The sequence below is a fragment of the Octopus sinensis genome, linkage group LG10 (assembly GCF_006345805.1).
Source record: "Octopus sinensis linkage group LG10, ASM634580v1, whole genome shotgun sequence".
In the NCBI taxonomy this organism is placed as follows: Eukaryota; Metazoa; Mollusca; class Cephalopoda; order Octopoda; family Octopodidae; genus Octopus; species Octopus sinensis.
The window spans coordinates 75,856,754-75,869,253 of record NC_043006.1 but is presented as its reverse complement, the minus strand read 5'-3'; the positions used below and the strand labels follow the sequence as shown (position 1 = coordinate 75,869,253).

Sequence of the window (12,500 nt, the reverse complement as noted above, 5' to 3'; positions counted from 1 at the left end):
TATATATGCATGTACTGTTTGTGCACTTGTGTATACGATCATGTGATTTTTTTCTTTTTGTCTACACATGAATATATGCATGTATGTATGCATGTATGTATGTATGCATGTATGTATGTATGCATGTATGTATGTATGTATGTATGTATGTATGCAATTTATGTATGTATGTATGTATGTATGTATGTATGTATGTATGTATGTATGTATGTATGTTTGTATGTACGTTCTCTTTCTCTTTTTAATCTAGAGTAATTGTTTGACCGGTCATTAACTTGGTAGCAAGGTTGTAAAGGAAAGCATGTTGTTTTGTTCATCATTCTTCAAATCTTAAAGAGAAGGTATACAGATATCGACGATGCAGCTGCAATCGATACCGTAACTGCAATGTCGCTATATAGTTATATATATATATATATATATATATATATATATATATATATATATATATATATATATATATGCATGTATGTATGTATGTAAGCATGTATTATGTATGCATGTGTGTATGTATGTATATATATATATGTATATAAATGTGTGCATATATATATATATATGTATGTATATATGTATGCATATATGTATGTATGCATGTATGTATATATACATATGTGTGCGTGTGTGTGTGTATATAACGGGTGAGTAAGAAAGAGACACATAGATGGTTTCGTATATATGGTGTTCGTATGATGTAACTTCGCCCATCATGGGAGTAGTTACTGAAGTATTTCTAATGGTGATAAATATGAGACAGCCAAGCTATAAAGCTGCTACATTATTTCTCCATTGCTTTATCGATGGAAATATTTTCGTATTAATTTTATTAAACGTAAATAACATTTATCAAAACTATATTTCAGAGAAATTCGACATATCAGATTCGATAAAGAATTAAAAAAAAAAAGGTTGACAAGATATATTTAAAATAGCTATTTTCCTAAGTGAAACTAAATTTCCATCCCACTTTTAGCAAAGTTTCAACCGGGTAATCGTTTGGCTTGGCATATTGATAAATTTCAAAATAATCTCGTAGATAGCAATAGCCAACTTAAAACATATGCATGTTTCTATGTGTATAGATTCACTCTTACACACACACACACACACACACACACACACACGTAGACGCACACACAGGTATATGCGCGTATATGGGTTAGTACATGCATATATGTATGTGCGCGTGTGTATGAATGTCATTTGTATTCTCAATTACTTCAAATGAAATCCTTTAGCTTGAAATATTAAAATTTTTTTAAATCGTTGAATACATAAGGAAAGCGTTTTTCTGCAACAGATGAACCCTCTACGCGAAATTTTAGCCTGCTAGAAATAGCAGCAAATACCAAAAATATTATTTTTCGTTTAGGCACTAGGAAAGTATTTTTGTATGCAGAAGCGAAGAGAATTTCATCGACCGCAGTGCTAAGCTGATGTTTGTCTTAATGACTTGGAAAGCATTAAAGGTAAACTAGACAGAAGTGGAAGTTAGAGTGTAAAGACGGATACAGTCTCGGCAAAATTTTTCTCCAGCAAGTTCCTGGGTCGGTGTCGATTAAATTGACCTCAGTGCTCAACTGGTACATATTTTATCGTCCCATAAAAGACGAAAGGCAAAGTCGACCTCGGTGGAATTTGAACTCAGAAAGTAAAGACGAAATGTTGATAAGCATTTTGTCCGACGTGCAAACGATTCTATTTTGCTACCTTAAATACCAGTAATAGTGATTCCCTGTATATACCCGTGAGAAACTAAAGCGTTGTTGGTGGTGTCTAGATCACTTTTAATTAAAGTTACGCTCAGCTACGACCGGGTTGCGAATAAACATTTCCAACATAGACAAACTAAAATTCTGGTCGGCTAACATCTATATCCTTACTATTCATTTCTGCTGAAGGCAATTTCCTTTCGTTTACACAATTCACAGCACGTTAAAATGCAAGAAAATAATTTGAGAATTTGAAAAGGCTGTTTATACTATTTTGAAGTAAATTCATTGCCAATGAATATGTCTAAGGAAATTAAAGTATTATTATCCCTTGTAAGATAACAGAGATGCAGCACAGAAAGACAACTTCTTAGTAATGGTTTACTGTTTGTAACACAATACTTACTATCAGGTCCTTTTACCATGTACATGAGGGAGTGCTGAAAAGTTCCTGTCTTTAGATAAAACAAAATACAAGAGGATCCGTTAATTATTATCTTATATAACATATTCCCCTTTGAGTGTCACACACTTACTGCAGCGGTCCTTCAGTTTTCCTAAGCCCTATAAAAAAACACGGAAGGTTGGGCCTCCAACCAAGCGTTTCACGACACCCTTAAAGCCAGGAACTTTTCAGCACCCTTTCGTACAATCACTGGCCTGGTGTTAATTTAGGTGTTCTTCGTACTGTTCTCTTCAACTGGTGAAGCCCAAATAAATACTTTCAAATTTTGTCATCGGGCCAGCAGTTTTTGAAAGGTGGTGGAAGTCGATTACATCGATCCTATTGCCCGACTAGTTCTTATTTTATAGATCCCGAAAGATGAAATGTAATATCGACCATCGATGGAGTTTGTACTCAGAACAAGCAGACGGACGAAATGTCGCTAAGTATTTTGTCCGGTATGCAAACGATGTTGTCAGCTCACCGCTTTCGACAGTTCAGATAACTCACACCTAACTAAAATTTGTTACTGGTTTCCCAGAACAAAAACACGCTTTAATATAGCAGACCTACGATCAAGATACCCCAGCCATAGTCTCCCGTCTTTTCGTCTAGTCTTGTAGTATACCTGCAAAAGTCAGTAATTTATTGTGACGTCACCTTTAGAGAATTCCACACGTAAAGCTCATACTTTAATCAAAGACTGGTTGTTATAACTGTTACAGGTCTACAAAATCTTAAACTAGATCTCACAACAACAATGTTGAACATGAGTAGTCTTCTTTGAAATGAAAGGCTGTAACATATTGGAGTTTTGACTAGTATTGCTATCGGGCCAAATGCTTGCGTTCAAGCACTCTGATTAGTATGTTAATTAATTAATATACTTTGAGGCATGATTACAGAAACCTCATTTGAACAAACTAATTGCAACTCCGCTTTCTCTGCAGAAAGTAAAAAGTTTTTTATTCTATCGATTCAGATGACAGTTGGTCGAGATATTCGAGCGTTTATTGTATGGCCTAGCGATATTCGTTTCTGCAATCTGCACTCCGAGTTCAAGTCACGCTGATGTTAATTTTACCTTTCATTCTTTTGGTGTCGATAAGTAAAGCACCAGGATATCACTGGGATCGATTCGTCTCCTCCTACTCCTTTTTTTTCTCTTCTTTTCTTCTTTTCTTTCTTTTTCTTCTCCTTTCACTTCTTCACTTTTTCTCTTCTACTCCCTCTCTCTATCATTCTCTCTTTCTCTCTCTCTTCCCCTTCCTTTTCCGCTTTCCATGTTTCTGGAGGAAATCGATGATTCTGGTCATATTTAGAAAGAAAGTGGACCTGCCAGATTTAAAACGCTTAAGATACATCGTAAATAAACATGGTGGAGGCGCAATGGCCCAGTGGTTAGGGCAGCGAACTCGCGGTCGTAGGAATGCGGTTTCGATTCCCAGACCGGGCGTTGTGAGTGTTTATTGAGCGAAAACACCTAAAGCTCCACGAGGCTCCGGCAGGGATGGTGGTGATCCCTGCTGTACTCTTTCACCACAACTTTTTCTCTCACTCTTACTTCCTGTTTCTGTTGTACCTGTATTTCAAAGGGCCAGCCTTGTCACTCTCTGTGTCACGCTGAATATCCCCGAGAACTACGTCAAGGGTACACGTGTCTGTGGAGTGCTCAGCCACTTACACGTTAATTTCACGAGCAGGCTGTTCCGTTGATCTGATCGGATCAACCGGAACCCTCGTCGTCGTAACCGACGGAGTGCTTCCACATATAAACATGACACCCCTATAGTTCTGTCATAAAGATATAGGGTCATAATGCATACCACGAGATAGAAATGTTTTTTTGGTTACAACTTAATTTAAGTACTTTAAATGTCTCATATCCATATCGGGGTGATTTACGATCATAAATATACTGAAATTTTGAACAATTTTCCAGATTTTTTATTCTTAACGATGACCTATACTCAAAGGCATTTCCCCATTGACTATGATATATGTTATAGCAAATTCTCAGGTATTTGTATTTATCTTGTAGTAATGGACTTATGTAACTTTCTGCACAGCCCAAAGTAATTACTAAGGCTAATGAAATATTCTATGGTAGATGAGCTCGGATTATATCGGATTATTTGAATTTATTTGTCTTGACTTTTTGGGGGAAATATTTCTGCAATCAATTATTAATTATATCTCTCATTCTTTGGTAAATTTATTATACTTCCCTTTACATAATCAAATTATATTTTTCATGATCAAATAAAAATAATACATTTTGCTGGAACTATTTAAAGCAACGAGGAGTATTATGTAATCTAACTTGCCAGTGATTCTTCGTGTGTCCTTTTTCAGTTCTTCTATGAAAGTATTTCTCTAAATTTACACAGCTAATCCTCTAAAAATTTATAAAATACCATGAAATTGTATTTTATTTTATTTTTCTGTATTCTAGAATTGTTTCTTTTATTTTGCTATATTTATTGTTTATCTTATCATTATTCGTTTTGATGGGGACTTTCGGTTTCGTCTGTTCGCTTTCTCAATCACTGATGTTAGAATAAGCAGTCAGGTAACACTTCAACAATTCCATTAAAAATTAATTAATTAGGCGCAGGTGTGAATGTGCGGTAGGAAGTTTGCTTCCCAACCTCATGGTTTCAGGTTCAATGACTATCTTCTGCTACAGTTCTGGGCCGACCAAAATCTTATGAGTGGATTTGGTAGACAGAAACAAATATGTGTGTGTGCGTGCGTGTGTGAGTGAGGATTTGTGTTTGTGCTTTCCCTTACTAGCATTTCATAAACGTGGTTGCTGTGACTGAGTCCCCGTAACTTAATGGTTCGGCTAAAGAGACCGATAGAACAAGTACTGGGTCACCTCTTTCGGCTAAACATTCTTCAAGGCGGTACCCTGGCATGACCGCAACCAAATGTTAGTAAAAATTAAATGATAAATATAAAAGATAATACATTTGTCTATTATTTCAATATCGTGTCTTTGCATAAGTAACTAATCCTTTGATTTCTTGAACTTGTACAGAAAAACTTTAAAGTTTACACTTTCCCCCTTTATGGTGTGACTTCTAAAGATTGTAATTTAAATGAAAATATTTTTCTTTTACATAATACAATTCGTTTTACTCGATGAAAATCGGAAATGCCTTTCCTAACCCACACAATCCTCTATCGAACATCACGAATTATCTATTCAGGAATGAGAAAAGAAAATGAAACTTTTGCATTTATTCCAGTGATTTATATCTTAGACATCTCCGACTTCCGTAGTAAAGAACAAAAATCATAGGAAATATAATTTGTACGAACTATATGTTTATTTTTTTTCAATAATTTGTTTCTGATCAAGGTATATGAACGGTTCGGAATTGTTCCATATCCAATGTAAAAAAAAGATTCTTCGTAGAAAACAAATTTGCTTATAACCAAATATTCTTTCATCAATATAATAACAATTTTATACGAGTTTCTTCTTTATATGTATTTATCGCATATCAATAAAACCAAAGGTTTCTTTTTTTTTTATTCTTCTGTGTCAGTGAAGATTCGTATTCGACAATTTAACATCAAATTATATGTAAACATGCAATGTTGAGATTGCCCTTTGCTATTTGTCGGTTGTAAAGTGCTTCATGCTATAGAAATTATAGATAAACATTTCAATTCCTATTTGTGCGAATGTGTACTACATATGCTTTTAAAGAAGCCTATTTATTGCTCGTTAGATTCTTGTGTAGCCGTTACCTTCAACAGAACTTGCCTTCAAATTACTTTTTGGTTAACAATAGTTTATTGATGTTATACACAATAGGCACACAATTATTTTACATTTATTTTCATTCCTCAATGAAGTGCAAACACCTGTAATATGCTACATCCATTCAATTTATTATGTTCTTCTCCAACATAATTGGCTATATGCCTAGATAAACTTTACCTCGGCAACTAAATATAAAAATGTTCAATAAGTTGGCAAAGAATACATACTGATATTAGTAACCACTTCGAAAGAGAGAGAAAGCGAAAGAGAGAGAGAGAAAAAGCGAAAGAGAGAGAGAGAGAGAGAAAGCGAAAGAGAGAGAGAGACAGAGAAAGCGAAATGAGAGAGAAAGCGAAAAAGAGAGAGAGAGAAAGAGGAAAAGAAAGAAAGAGAGAAAAAACGAAAGAGATGGAGAGAGAAAGCGAAAGAGCGGCAGAGAAAGTGAAAGAGAGAGAATTTGGCATGCTATTTAGCCGGCTATTGCAACATTTATGGATATAGATCTTTTCACTAATTGCGGCCTGGTTATCAGCGAATCATAAAAAAATAATGTTGGTATTCTAGATGCTGATACAATTCTCAGCAACGAAAGTATCGTATTTCTATTTCAAACATAGAATTTAGAGTACTATTTGAATCAAATGATATATTCCGTTCTTATGGGTGGAAAATTTTAGTTATTTTCTTCAGATTCATTCTATTTATATAAAGTTTATGCAATAAATCATATATTATTTCGTAATTTTGAAGTAATATCATATCTATAATCTCTTTGAGCAATATTTATTTTTTCCTGCTAAAATGCATTGCAAAAGTTAGACTGTTTAAACTTTAAACATTGGAATTCCATCAGGCATATTTGAAACAAAAATATTTGTAATATTTCTAATACTTTCACATATAGAAAAATCAATAAAAACGTCTTGAAAGTATTAAGTCGAAATTAATTTAAAAGAATGAAAAATGGCTTCTTCTTTTTTTAATAATAATGATGGTGAAATTTAATTTGTGTGTGTATGCACCTACTGATATGCATATAATATGTGAACCTACTGATGTATATAAGAGTAAATTAATTAAATTTTTTATCGGTAGTTTCTATAGTACCACCTGTTGCTCTTCTATGTACTTGAGGTGTGTGTAACATAGCGTTCTTATATTTCTGGTGATTGGGGGAGTACTGCGTTAGTTTGTTTTGTTATGAGATTTGTTTTCTTGATTCTTGTTAAATAGTAGTAGTAGTAGTATAGTAGTAGTAGTAGTAGTAGTAGTAGTAGTAGTAGTAGTAGTAGTAGTAGTAGTAGTATGGCGGGAAGCTGGCAGAATCGTTATCACGCCGGAAAAAAGTGCTTAGCAGTATTTCGTCCATCTTTACTTTCTGAGTTCCAATTCTGCCGCGGTCGAAGTAACGTTGATTTTCATATCTGATCACCTCTAGGATGGTTCGAGAAACATAACAGTGTTTTTTTTTTTTCGTGCTAAGAGGTTTATTTATTTTCGGTGCTTTATTTGTCTACCGTAGTAATGTGAAGGGCAAAGGGGGATCTGAACAAAGCACGGTCAGTGCAGAGTAAAATAGTGGAAGGCATTTTATCCCACGCTTTAACTATTCTCATCACACCGCTTTACATACATACAATATAAAGGGAACAATTGACACAGCTGCTAACGCTCTTGACAGATATTTTATAATGAGCATATCATCTCTCTGCACTCTTAGTTCAATTTCCGTCGAGTTCAACGTTGCATTTTATCCTTTCGGAGTCGGCAACTAAAGTAATAGCCGTGTGCTCGAATCGATTCCTGTATTTCTCTTTGTCTGTTTTTATCCTCTTTGGGGAAAAAAAAACCCAGCTACGGTCAGACCTGTAAAATGATGAGCTTCGCTGCAACTAAAAACCTCACGACACGCCGTATGCCACGAGAGCAACTCAAATTAGGCTTTGTCTGACCCCAAGATATAAACATATCTATGATTATAAGTTTCGTCGAAGGGCTCTGCCAGACAGTATACTGTACGCTCTTTTGTAAGTATATTTTTAAAGTTTTTTATTTTAATGTTTTATGACAGACGTAATAACCACTTCGATATAGTGGTGTACAGATTTTCCCTGTGTTTATATATCGTCATGTTATTGGTACGTTATCACTAAATATTCAATTTTATGTTATATTTATATCAATGTATTTATATATTTATTTATTCATATAAGTTCCCTGATTACAAGTGGAATACATTATACGTTATATATACGTGAATGAAAGCGGGCTTATATTTGTATGTTGTTGCATATATTTTTTATACAAAAAAGCATGCTTTGTATTAACTCAAACATACACATACTTTATATATAAATACATACCTGAGTGTGCACGTGTATATGTAAACTTACGCATATGTATGTGGATATGGGTATGCGTGTTTGAGTGTTTATGTGTGTGCATGTATGTGTAGGTATATCTTATTACAAGTGTGTTTGTTTTCTTTTAGTTCTCTTTTCTTACCACTTTAGAATCATAATCATTATTGTTTCCAGTATCTCGGCTATTAGTGCAACGATCGAAAAGTATACATACATAGATACATACATACATACATACATACATACAGAGATAGATATATAAATAGACATTCATACATATATATACATTGGTAGATATAGAGACAGAGAAACGCACACACACATTTAGATATGCATACTCACAATCATACATACAAACATTTATACTGTTGTAGGGAATTAGTAATAACGGTACACCACACCCACATGAATGGAATGCGAGTCACTATAAGTAAGGTGACGTCTGACAGTATCGGGAGAGTATGTGTAGACCGTGTTGATAGTCGTGACTGAACTGATATAGTAATTATATTGTGATACTAAGTGGACATTAAATCGATCCAGACTTTTGAGGATAACACTGAACAATTGGGAGGCGTAGAGTGCAAGATAGAAATATTCTATCGAAGAGTTTAAAATATAACAGTATCTGTCAGAGTGACAACCGTTTTACAAAATCAGATACAGCAGTGGCAAAATACCGCATTATAATATATACAAACAATCATGCATACGTACATAAATGCATACATACATGCATGCATATATACATTCATACATGCATACATACATACGTTCGTACGTGCGTATGTCTTCAACTGTGCGTTTATGTCATTTACGTTATTAATATTATTCAGTATAAGCTACACGTTTTCAGTTATATTACATAGGAACTGTAATATATTTCTTCATTTCATGAGATTTCCTTGTTAATTCCCTTTCTAATGCATTCCCCTGAAGCTACCATACACCATCAGAACCAATTATAACATTTCTCTTTGAAACATTTTATTTTGCTTTTATAATTTAATTAAACGGCATAAAATGCATTTTTCACAGATGTACACATATTGAAATGTCAAATGTGGCCAGATCTAAATTTAATAATAGTAGCAACTACGTTATGTAAATTACTTACATAACTATATATATTCGTTTCAAGTTTTGGCACAAGGGTCTGAAATTTCAAGGGGAAGAGTAAGCAGATTATGCTGAAAGGATGAAAGGCAAATTCGATTTGGGTGATTTTTGAACACAACGTAAGGTCGGACGAAATGCTTCCATGCATTTTACCCGGCGTGCTAACGATTCTGCAGGCTCCTCCCCGCCTTTACATAACAATATATATTAGCTGAGATAATTGTGTCTGATTTAGCAACAAAAGCGACAATGGCCTTCCCAATGATGATAAGCAAATCAGTTGGAATAATAAAAATTACATAAACTTGAAATATATTTTCAATTTTATACTTGAACTATTTCTAAAGCGGCACACCGGCAGAATCGTCACTGCACCATACAAAATGCTTAGCAGCCATTTTTATGGGTCTTTGTTTTGAGTTCAAATCTCACTGACGTCGACTTTCCCATTCAGCCTTTCGGGGAGGATAAAGTAAACCTCAGTTTCACATTAGGGTCGATAAAGTCAATATTCTCCTTCCCTCAAAATTTCTGGCCATATTCAAAAGAATATGTTGATTATTACAACTTTGCGGCTCTTTCTTAGAACCAGGCATTATTCACAACAAATCGATGCGAAAACGATATTATGAGCCTGGCCTTGAAGTTAAATTAGAATAACTGAGGCTACCAGACTTTTTCTTTTATTTCCATATTTCATTACAACTCAGAAAATATTCTTCGTAATTTTCTCCTCTACTAATTGCTTTATAAAAGCTACCTTTGTGAAGATCTTATTTTTTAATTCTTTACAACAGAACATAACCAAGAATTAATTCCTTCCATGGCCACAGAATGCAGTCACAATAGATTAAAATTTGTGTTGAAAATAGCCTAAAGCATGATATTTTGTATATACGAGCAGCTTACTTCAAGCGGTACCTTCCTTTCTTATATTATTTCAACTTAAAATTGCATGCACAATTTTGTGAGTGCCTGTGTATGTGTGTGTGGGGTGGGGTGTATCGAAGTATGTATATTATTCCGGATACCTGTGTTTATATTTGTGTATGCATTTAAGTATGCCTGCGTGGATACACACCTGTGAATGTAAGTGTGCATTTAGGTTTTATCGCGTGTGTAATGATGAGTATGTATGTGCGTGTGTAAAGATAATTTGGAACAATATTGCAATAGTTTGAACTTTTAATGACTCAATAATTTCATTAATAGTTCAAATCTAAATTACTGATGTCTTTTGTCTCTGAGTAAACCTGTATGTTTAGAGGGAAGATTTATGATTCGTTGAATTTGCTTAACTCGGTTACCATTATTCAAATTGTTTATCCAGGCATTACAATTGCTATTCGTATCGATGCAATCTACCCTACGTCATTTATCATAATACAGATGAGAGTTAATAGGAGAGAAAAATCCTAGTGAAGTTATCTGAAATTTATGTTAATAATGGATGAAGGCACTAGGTAGGTATTATTAAGAAATTTAGACAGCAACATAAGCAACACTTTCTCTTTCTTGATAAACAACTTCTGCTCGAATTCTTATATATATATATATATATATATACATACGTATATTAATATAAAAATACACACACACATGTACATACATATATATATATATATACATGATATATATACATATATATATATTGTGTGCATGTGTGTCCATGTGTGAACACGAATAGATAGATAGATAGATAGATAGATAGATAGATAGATAGATAGATAGATAGATAGATAGATAGATAGATAGATAGATCCATATGTATACATAAACATCCGCACAGATATGTTCATGCAAATGTATGTATATACATGATTTATATATGTATATATATATGTATTGTATACACGTATGTGTGCGTGTGTGTATGCGTGTGTGTGTGTATGCGCGTGTGTGTGTGCATGTGTGTGTGTGTGTGTGTGTGTGTACTCAACCACTTGGATATATTTCTTTTCCTTACGGCAAAATGCATTTGGATTTAGGTTTGTTTCTTTTAGTTTCCCTTTTATCGGATAATTTATAGCCGTGGCGTATCCAAAACGATTGTACATTTTTATAATTCTTTCGATTTTGAATTTTCCCAATTGTTATATACTGATCTCTAACGTTTAAATAAACGCATAAATATGTTTCCAGTTGTGCTGTTGTTGTTACTATTTATCTTTTGATAGTTTCGTTTTTGTTGCTGCCTTCGTTGGTGATGTCGTCGTTGTTCTAGTTGTTGTTCTTGTTGTTTTCTTACTGCTACAAACATATGCCCCAAAAACGTCCAATCAAAAATATAAGGTCCTTTTAGATGTAGCCAACACTATATTCCCTAAGGAGATCTTATTTTATCTAAATTGTGAAGATAATGGTTGAGGGAGATTTAGCTGCTTATTCTAGCACAATATACCAGTTAACATAAACGGTCTTCGAGAGATTTCTGTTTTTAATGCAATCAAAATTATTCTTCCTAGCAATTCTTCCTAGAAATGCTCATACCAGGTTATCCCATATGTAATGGCCGAACCTCTATGTTTTCAATTTATAAACGCTTTAACAGTATTATAGAATATCTAATGGTATCAAGTAATATTTTTTTTATGTATTTGGACATATTTAAGCTAAATTTCATCTTGCAGGATAAGCTAGTTGAAATTTCACTGATTATAGCTGTCCAAATATGGAAGTGTCTAAGGAACATTTGAGGTACTTACTGCTTTATGTATTTAAAAAAAGGAACTCTGCAGATGAAGTAACTCGAAATATTCACTCACCTGATGGAGAAGATTGCCTGAATGAAAGAACTTGCAGAAGATGGTTTGTGAAATTCAGAAGTGGAGATTTCACCTATGAAGTGGAGGCCCGAACAAGATGTCCAGTTGAAGTTGGTGACAAGATCCTTTTGTTAGAACTTGAAAAAGATCATGTAGCTACAGTTGAAGAATCGCAAGCAATCTTCGTTGAGGCCATACAACTGTTTACTACAGTTTCAAAATATCCCAAAACTCGGAAAATGGGTGCCTCATGATTTTTCCGAAGCCAACCGCAAATTCCGAGTAGATGTGTGCTATTCTCTTCGTTCTCTTGAATTC

General features: G+C 34.0%; 1 long non-coding RNA gene across 1 annotated transcript in view; it reads right to left on the bottom strand.

Moving 5' to 3' along the window:
• The window catches only part of LOC118765173, a 23,102-nt gene that overhangs the window by 7,623 nt on the left and 2,979 nt on the right, over positions 1-12,500 (bottom strand). Inside the window, exons 2-3 of the long non-coding RNA XR_005001040.1 lie at positions 11,731-11,740; positions 9,416-9,419 (exon numbers count right to left, since the gene is read on the bottom strand). This is a non-coding gene — a long non-coding RNA (uncharacterized LOC118765173). The remainder of the gene's footprint in view (positions 1-9,415; positions 9,420-11,730; positions 11,741-12,500) is intronic.